This window comes from Saccopteryx bilineata, chromosome 2 (genome assembly GCF_036850765.1).
Source record: "Saccopteryx bilineata isolate mSacBil1 chromosome 2, mSacBil1_pri_phased_curated, whole genome shotgun sequence".
In the NCBI taxonomy this organism is placed as follows: Eukaryota; Metazoa; Chordata; class Mammalia; order Chiroptera; family Emballonuridae; genus Saccopteryx; species Saccopteryx bilineata.
The window spans coordinates 30926887-30936141 of NC_089491.1; the positions used below are offsets into that span (position 1 = coordinate 30926887).

The 9255-nt window shown below is 40.0% G+C and overlaps 1 non-coding gene across 1 annotated transcript; it reads right to left on the bottom strand.

The window, feature by feature from the left end:
- Positions 1 to 251: 251 nt before the first annotated feature.
- Positions 252 to 327, bottom strand: TRNAA-CGC (transfer RNA alanine (anticodon CGC)). The gene has a single exon. It is a non-coding gene; the product is annotated as a tRNA-Ala (tRNA).
- Positions 328 to 9255: the final 8928 nt, after the last annotated feature.

Consider the following 9255-nt stretch of genomic DNA (forward strand, 5'->3'; position numbering starts at 1 on the left):
TCAGACAGACTCCCGCATGCGCCCGACTGGGATCCATTCGGCATGCCCACCAGGGGACAATGCTCCGCCCATCTGGGGCACCGCTCTGTTGCAACCACAGCCATTCTAGCACCTGAGGCAGAGGCCATAGAGCCATCCTCAGTGCCTGGGCCAACTTTGCTCCAATGGAGCCTTGGCTACGGGAGGGGAAGAGAGAGACAGAGAGGAAGGAGGGGGGAGGGGTGGAGAAGCAGATGGGTGCCTCTCCTGTGTGCCCTGGCTGGGAATCGAACCCAGGACTCCTGCACGCGAGGCCAACACTCTACCACTGAGCCAACCAGCCAGGGCCAGGGCCAGCCTTTTGATGAGCTGGCGATGGATGGAGACCAGTGGTTCCGACTGCCAGTGGTCCTATATGGAGGCAAGCTTGAGGCAAAACTGCATGACAGGATTGGCTTAAAAAGGGGAAAGGAAGGTGTCCCATCCATTCTTATAACTGAGACCTGTGAGGGAATTAGAGGTCCAGAGTGTGATGGCAAAACAGAGAAGGTAGCCCCCATGTCCACAAGAAATGAGATGGACTTACCCATTCCAGTGGCATTACTCGGGGGTTTGGTGAGGCTGATGGGGGTCTCCGAGGCCAGGGCATCAGTCCCAGGAGTTTGAGTGATGGGCCCGTCTGGCTAGCTTGGCCTTCCCATTAGGGCGGCTTGTCCTCCACGTAGAGGCACTGAGGAAAAGTCTGTTGCCCAAAGGGGCAATTGCTCCACCAGTGACCAGACTGCTTGTAGTCAGGGCAGGGCTCAGTGGGCAGCTGCAGGCAGGAGCCCTGCCGGGACCAGTGATCCTGCTTGCCACACTTAAAGCAAGCTTCTGGTGGGGATTTTCTTTGCAGCTTGGACTTGGGTCAGGCACTTCCTGTGCCTTGCCTCTGTTGCTCTGCAGGTCTCAGGGTTGTCACGAGAGCCTGGGTTTGGAGCGTTACCTTCTGCTGCACATGGGCCTGGCGAACAACCTTGGCCTGTTTCTACTATTGAAATGACATGTCCACAGGTTTCGGATACGTGTTTGGGGGTTGGAAATAGGAGGAGGGGGGGTTCGTGGGGAGCCTGGCACCCAGATTTGGCAGGAAATGCTGGAGCCAAAGGCAGGACAGGGCCAGAACTCCCTGTAAAAAAATTGGGGTTGGACCTTGGGGTCCTGCAAAGAGGTGTAAGAGCCAATAGTAGGTGGAGAATGGCCTAATGGAGGAGGAGCTTAAGAACACAGTGGAGAAGGGAGGGGCCCCTGGCCAGCAGGGGAGGAGAAAGAATGGTATTTGCAGATGAATAAGAAACAGGATTTTGTGAAGGGAGGGGAGGGGGTTCTCAGAGGGAAGATACCCAAATGAAAGTGGTCTGCAGAGAGACAAGAGAGAAGTCCAGAGAGAGGGGTGCCCCAGGGGTCAGGCAGGAGGGGGAGAGAGTTGGGAGTCTGCAGAGAAGGAAAGATCAGGAGTGGAGGTTTTAGGTGAGGTTTCTCTGGCCAAAAAAAGGGCCTGCATGGTGGAACAGGTGGCACAGAGATTAAGGATGGGTGTGCAAAATAACTAGAAGCCATGAGTGTAAGAGATCTCCAATCAGTTACCAGCTATTTTGGCGATAGTTAAATTGGTGAGGGTGTTAAAACCGAAAGTCCCTTCAGGAGGCTAATCCAGTGGGTTCTGTGGCCTGGCCACAGTGGAGAAGAAGAAAAGTTTCTTCTTCTTTTGGGAGGGATTTTTCTGTGCCCCCACGGCCACCCTCAGTTCTTGGAGTGATCAGAGTTGAGAACTGGCATCCCAAAACTCAAACTCTGGCCATGAATGGATAAGGTAAAGTGGATGTGCTCAGGACGTCTCCACGGGCACACATGTGCTCGGATGGAAAGAGGTCCCTGACGTAGCTACGGTTTCAGACAGGTAGTCCCAGCGGAAAGAACTGAGGGGAGGCTGGAAACAGGGGACTTACCGCACTGTGCACCGAAGTGGGTGGAAGGTCGGAGATCCTGGTTCTTTCTTGGAGGGGAAGGGAAGAGGAGTGGTCCTTGCAGACTTCAACTCCTCCAGGGTTTTGCCACCAAAATGTAAGGTATTTTTCCCTGCTGAGAAAGAAGGAAGGGGCTGGAACCAAGAAGTGTGGAATAATAAAAGGCTTTATTGAATACAGAGTGCTTCCTACCCGACGAGGTTCCCTGGCCCCGGAGACAGAGGCTAGGGGAGTTGCAAGGTGTGACCCACATGAGAGATATTTAAAGGGTCCCTAGGGTGGTCAAGCTAATATGACGTGGTGAAATCTCACTGGCTGGCAGATGGTCGCTTATTTCCAAAAAACTCCTGGGAAGTTTCTTTTGGCGCACTCGGCTGTGGGCGGTCCCAGCCAAAATTCCCGGGTCTGGGTTCCCCACGTGACCATCCTCCATTATCCACTGACCTTACACCATATGTATACATAGTTTAATTTTTTTGAATAAAAAAGAAACTGCCTAGATAAAGGAATAGTGGTAGCCTAACTTGTTACTTTTGCAAAAATGATGCCTCTTAAAAAAAAAAGTCTTACTCTGGCTTTTAGTAAAACAATCAAATTTTTCTTTCTAGTTATCTTGGAGTCTTAAAAACTGATTTTTTATACAATTAACTTCAACGGGGTAAGGTGAGACAATTCAGTGCCTTGGTGTGAAGTTAAGTGCATTTTGGAGGGTTTCTTGGAAGAACATTTAAGAAGATACTTAGGGAGGTAGCAAAGATTTGAATGGTCTATTTTTCTAAGTGAGGGAAGAAAGAAAGGTCGTCCAGGTTGTACTGAACACTTCCTTTCCCACTCCTTTCCTGACTGTTTTGTGTGACTTTATTTAAAATCTCACAATGCCACTTATTGTTTTTTAAATGCCCTTACTTGCTTATATCAGTTGTCATATTTGGCCATTTTCAGAGAACATTTTATTTTTACATGAGCAGATTCAAAATGGAATAATATTTTAACTACAGAGCATTTTGGGGGTCAGTACAAGGTGCTCAAGTAAGAACACTAAATCTAATTGAAAGAAATGATATCACTGTACCTTTTCCCACTCCTCCTTATCTACTCCAGCCTATATACCTTCTGTTTTCAACAGAAATGTGTTGAAAACAGGTGCTTCTAAGAAGCAGCTTGGCCTTAGCCAAACTTGCTCATACCTGTGTTCTGTTCTTGACCCAATGAGAAGGCACATGGATTTACTAAGAGAAGAAATAAGTTTGCATTTATAGCCAAATTCTCGGGTACTCTGTATGATATTTGTGAAAGAAATAGAGATGTGTAGTGTGCCATGAAACAGTAAAACCAACAGCCTGGGAATCATCAATGCAGAGGGATACTCAAATAAGAGGTAATCATGAAAGCAGATATCCAAAGAAAATGACTACCTAATAAAAAGTCTTTTGCACTCTTTCTATTGATGTTGTTCATGATTTCTTTAAGAGTTGTTCAGCAGTGTTACATGTATATTAGTATACCTATGTGTTAGTTACTTGTGCATTAGAACTAACCAATTTAATGCAACTCATCAATATAAGTCCATGTTTCTAATTGTTGGATTCCAAGTAACTCTGCTCAGATTGAGCATCTGACTGCTCCACTGTGTTTTCTAGAATAATAATACTCAGCATTTATGCATTAAAGTGCAAATTATTTTATTTTATTATAACTTGTTTCCTTTTATCTCTTCTGCCTCACATTTAAGACATTATGTTGATTTTTTTAGGAGGCAGATAAGCTAGATAGTCTATAGCCTTAACTTCAGATAGTAAAACTTTTTTTAAGGGAATGGTGTCTAATAAAGCTGAAAATTATTGGCCTGAGGAGATTCAAAGAAGGTCATATTAGTCAGTTTTATTTTTCAAACTATTGTACATTCCCCCAAGGATCTAATTTAGCAAACACACTGTATCTGCTACAAGAAGTTAAACATGATTCAGATTAGAATAATACAATGCATACTGAATGAATAACAAATGAAGGTAGTGCAGAAGGTTGCAGAAGGATGTATTTTGTCCATGGAAATAAAGATCAGTGAATATGAGATAGTAAGTGCATCAAGGCTTCAAAGCTACAAAAAATCAAAATGGTGAAAAAAATAAGTGTGAATAACAGGGGAAAATGATGTAGGAAGTTATCAAAAAGTGGTGAGTTTAAATGCCAAAAATATGTTTTTGTGTAGTTAATTTTTTTTTATTACAAGCGTAGGCATATTAGATTGACGAGTCATTCTTTATATCTATGACAGCAGAAGAAACAAATGATCCTGGTGCGAAAAAACAATAATTAAAAGTAACAATAATTAAAAGTCCATTATATCATTCATATAAAGACTAAAAATTCACAACTAGTATAAGTAATAACATGCTTTTTTTTTCTTTAAGAACTCCAGAAAACAACTTGCTCTCAGATTCTAATATTGAAAGTAGATTGTCCTTCCTTCTGACCTTGGTTTGAGGGAAGAGAACAAAAAGTGATGTTTTCCTGGGGTTTGACTGTCTTTGACTGAAGGAAAAAAAATCAGTAAAATAAAAAATAATGTCAGTGATGGACACAAATGTGCTGAAACTAAAGCTGTGATGTAGATGTTATGCTGACTTCCAAATAAAAGAATGAGTTCAGATTCCAGATAAGGGTTAATTCTGGAATAGAGTACTTTCATTTATCAAAGAACCAGAGCATAAGCTAATAAGTTGGACATAGAATAGAAACCTTAGAAGGACTGTATGATTAAAATTCTTCCAAGTGTATCCAAAGACATGAATGATGAGAATGGGTGTTTCAGAAAGTGAAATTGCTTGAAAGTTTTATTTTCAATATAATCTGCTGATGCTGTGTGACATAATGTGAGATAACTTAGTTTATTTATGTTAATAAACTCTTATTTTGTTTTGTTGTGACTGAACATGAGAGTGGGAAAATTCAAATGTCTACATGCACACACACATTTATTCAATCTGCTGATCTGAGCAAATGTCCACCTCCAAAGAAATTCAAAAAGCAATAAATTCTATCACTTAGTAATATCTATAGTGTACCATGGGCTACACATACCACATCTCCCATAATTTTGACAAGTGTGTATTCAGGCATTCCTCTATTAGACTCTGAAGCATAAATTTTTTATTCTTTGCCATGATCCAAGTTTTATGAATAGGGTATATCTGAACAAGAATTTCAGAGTTGTCAATCTTGCATCTCAAGCAACCAAAATGATTTAAGGGAAAGCTTAAACTGCAAAATGAATACATCTACATATACTTTGCTTTAAAATATTTGCCCTTAAAATACTTTGCTTTAAAATATTCAGTTAAAACATGTGTCTCAATCTAGCGCATGTAGGAAATTTTATAAAAACTTAATAAATGATTGAAAGAACAAGTGAAGAAGCTGAAAAAAAGTAACATGTAATTGCATAATATACTTATTAAGTTTATCATCTATATACTTAAACTATTTAAAGATGCACAGTGTTGGACAAATGAGTTTGTAGAATATGTATTTTTTGAGTTTACTCACTTTTATTGTTAAAAAATGGTGCTGAGCAGCCACATGTGTATTTACCCTCAGCAGGGCAGTTGATTGCAAATTGCAGATTGTATTCTTGCTTGGAAAGGACCATTGTTTTGCTAATGTTTGCTGGAGGAGGGGTCTCTGTGGGCCAAGGTAGATTTTTGCAGGAAGAGTGGAAAGAATGCAGAGAGCTAGTTTTGCAGAGAGAGAGAAGGTGTGCAGATGTGGAACCAGAGCTGAAGGGCTTTGGGAGCCCTACTGAGGCTTGTGGAAGTCTTTGATTCTAGGAGGAACCGGAGAAGATTCTCCTGGTTGTGGGACTGGAGAATTCAGTCAGGGCTTTGGGAGCTCTGAATGAGAGGGAAGCAGTCTTCCCTGTGTGTTTGCTCGTCGGCCAGTGCAAGACTTTGATAAAGGAATGGCCCACCATTTTTTGGCTCCACTGTTTCCTTGCCATCTGTCTGAATCTATTGAGAACCTGCATGGCCACTGTTAATCCAAATTCGGAGGGACCCGAAATATGGAAGACAGGAGCAAGGTCCGTCGTTTACACATTAAAGTTTTATTGTCTAGCTTGGCCAAGCGGCGGGAACTCCGACAGAAATCTGACGGAGAGCGCGCTGGCCCTTTGTTCTACTTAGTTTTTATAGTTTTGTAAATGGGAAGTACAGAAGCAAAAATTGCAATTAGGAGCCCCTTACCGCTATTGGTTATAGTCATATGTCCTTTAACATGATAGGACCACGTTCAATTTGCAAACCATACATCATTTTGGAGAAAACAAAATTTACAAGTCAACACAATGGTAGAAAGATATCTCTTTACATATTAAAAGGCCTTCCTATATTTTCTAGTGTTCATCTGCCATCTCTCTGTCCAGAGTCAGAGGTATTAACCACATGCATTTACATAAGAGAGATAGTTTCTGTGGGGACAAATGCCATGGCTCATAGTTATAAGAAAAGGTTTATTTTGGCTTTTCCCTTCCTGCCCCTGGCTAGCCATTCACTCCTTTCCCCACAGGTGTGGTGGAATGTCAGGGAATCTATGCTTTCCTTCCCTTTTCATTTACAATACAATGGCAAGAGCCATCCTGGTTATGCTAATCACACAGTACAGAAACTATTCTCAAAATTTCTCTGCACACCTTAACTCAAATTAATAAAATGTTCTCCAAGCCTCCTAAAATATTAATATTAATTCTGTAGCCTTTTGGTACTTTACAACATCTGCAGGTGAAATGGCTCAGTGGCTCCTCAGCCACAATAGCAGTGACTGCTGGCCATACACATACATATGAATAATTGGTGTATAAAAAATTATATATCCAAACACAAAACAATTTTTTTAAAAAATTCTTCATGTATCATGTATTTTTTTTAAATAGCAGTGATTAAAGTTTGTCACAGGTTCTAAGACCCTTTTAGGTTTTTTATCCCTGCCATAAAACCAATTTCAAATTCTAGTAACTTTATTTTCATTGTTACAGACACAATCTGCCTCCAAGTACAGGTTGGAATTTAAAACAAAACCAAACAAGAAACCAAAAAAAAAACAAACAAAAAGCTCTGCTCTTTTTTACCTTATTTATAGATGAGAGAGAGAGAAACGGCAAGAATATCTTTCTTGACATCCTTTCACGTAACCCTGAACTCACATTGCAACTGACCCCACAAAGAGATTGAAAGGTCTTTCTTCATGGTTCCCAGAATTGCATTCTTTTGTTTTTCCTCAAGTATCCTCAGTACCCATATTTTTCCTTGTATTTTTACTTGGTTATAGACAGAGTGGCTTCTTTAACACTATTTATTTGTCTCTGCAATTTGGAATGGAATTGTTGCTGATTTCCAGAAATTACAATCTATGGCCTTAAGTCTTAATTTGATTTAAGTCAGGATTTCTGAAAATTTTACCTATATCATCATAAAATAGAAATTCAGGATCAAAAGTGCCAAGTATTGGGAAGTTAGGTTCATATTAGAATACTTATGACCATGTTTACTTTTTCATAAAATTTACAAAAGAGAAAACATTATAATCAAAAGAGGCAGTCTCTATATATTGCTTATACTTTTGTTACATATATGTAGTTTTTATTCAAATGATAAGGTCAGCTATTCTTAGCTAATAATCTCCGGATAGGATCTCCCAATGAGATTATAAAAGTTTATTCAAGTCAAATCGAATTGATTTCTCCATATGTCCTGTACCTTTTCTGATTTTAATATTTTTGGATGACCATTTTTCTCTATTTAAAGAGCTTTCCATCTTTTACACTCCTTTTTTTACCTCATTTCTTGGTTTACAGAATTAGTTTTCCTTCTCCCCTGCAAAGAAGTAGAGCATTAAATGTATGCTAGTTGAGTTACTGAAGCTTAAAGCTTTGCAAGATTTAGATACCGTCCACTGCCCATTCCATTTCTCATAAGACCAATTATCCATAAAAATAAAATACCTGGCAAAGGTTCTGGGCATATGATTACTTCATGTTGCATGTGATCTTTCCTCTTGTTCGTTGGTTGATGCCTCAAGAATTTGGATGTTTCTGTAAGAGACATAATAAATATCCCTAGGTCTGAATCTCTTAAAAATTGTTCCTAGCTCCTGGGACATCCTGAATACATAATGTGATAGTGGTATGGCACTGAAATGCTAATCAAAGAATAGCAGTTAGGCTAAACAAATAAAGAAAGAAAAATTAAAGTCAAATATATTCAAGAACTAGAGAGGAAAAGAAAAAGAACTGGGATATGAAAGTTTGTAGTTGGAATTTCCATGGAGCTTCACCTGAGATCAGAAAACTAGAGAGACACTGATGGTTTCTGGAACAGAAAGTCATATGACACAGACAAATGTTAAAATGAACCCAGCAAGGTGGGCTTGGTTTGCCATTCATTACCAGGAGAGATTGCACTTAGCACTCACCACATTGCAAATGCTACATATGCATCTTTTTTTTTTTTTACATTGAAATAACTTTTGAATTGAAGACAATGTGACTTCTCTATTTCTCTGTGCTCCTTGTATCCAACACATATCTAAACCTACTCAGAAACTGTGAGAATTCCCCTTGCGGGAAGGAAAAGTAAATAAGTGGCAGTTTAAGTTTACTCTTTATTACTTGGTTGGAAATCTTCCCAAATCATGAACTGGAAAATTGTTTTTTTTCATGCTTTTAAGTCAAAAGCTGAACAGCACTTTAATAACCAGTGGAAAGGACATTAGAGGGCACTCTAGCCCAACTTTCCATCCAGTTTAAAGTCCTGGGTGGGATGGACCAGAAAAATAAAAATTTCTAGATCTTTACTTCTCTTTGATACTCGAGTAATATTTCTTCTCCTAAAGCACTCACAGAAGGGAGAAGTCATCATCAAGTGACCCTTCTCTACAGTAGAAATACTGGGTAGTTCCTGCTGAAGGGTCAGCAGCATGAATACTTTTTCCTACTCCTTCATACATTGCCCTCACCTCATTTTTGCCCCTTCTTTGTATCAATAGATCCTCAAACAGGTAATAAGCCCAGTTAAATGATCTTAAAAAGTGTCCTTCAATATTGGCTTCTGTTCCTGGATTTCACATTTCCTTCCAGTAGTCTATGGGGAGTAGCAGAGGTTGTTTATTAGTGACGTATTTGGCCCAGGAGCTTGTCATCTTTGTATAAAAGGAATTTATTTAATCATTCCCCTCAATTGATGTAGTGTGCAGATGTTAAGCTTGGGTTAAATGATGC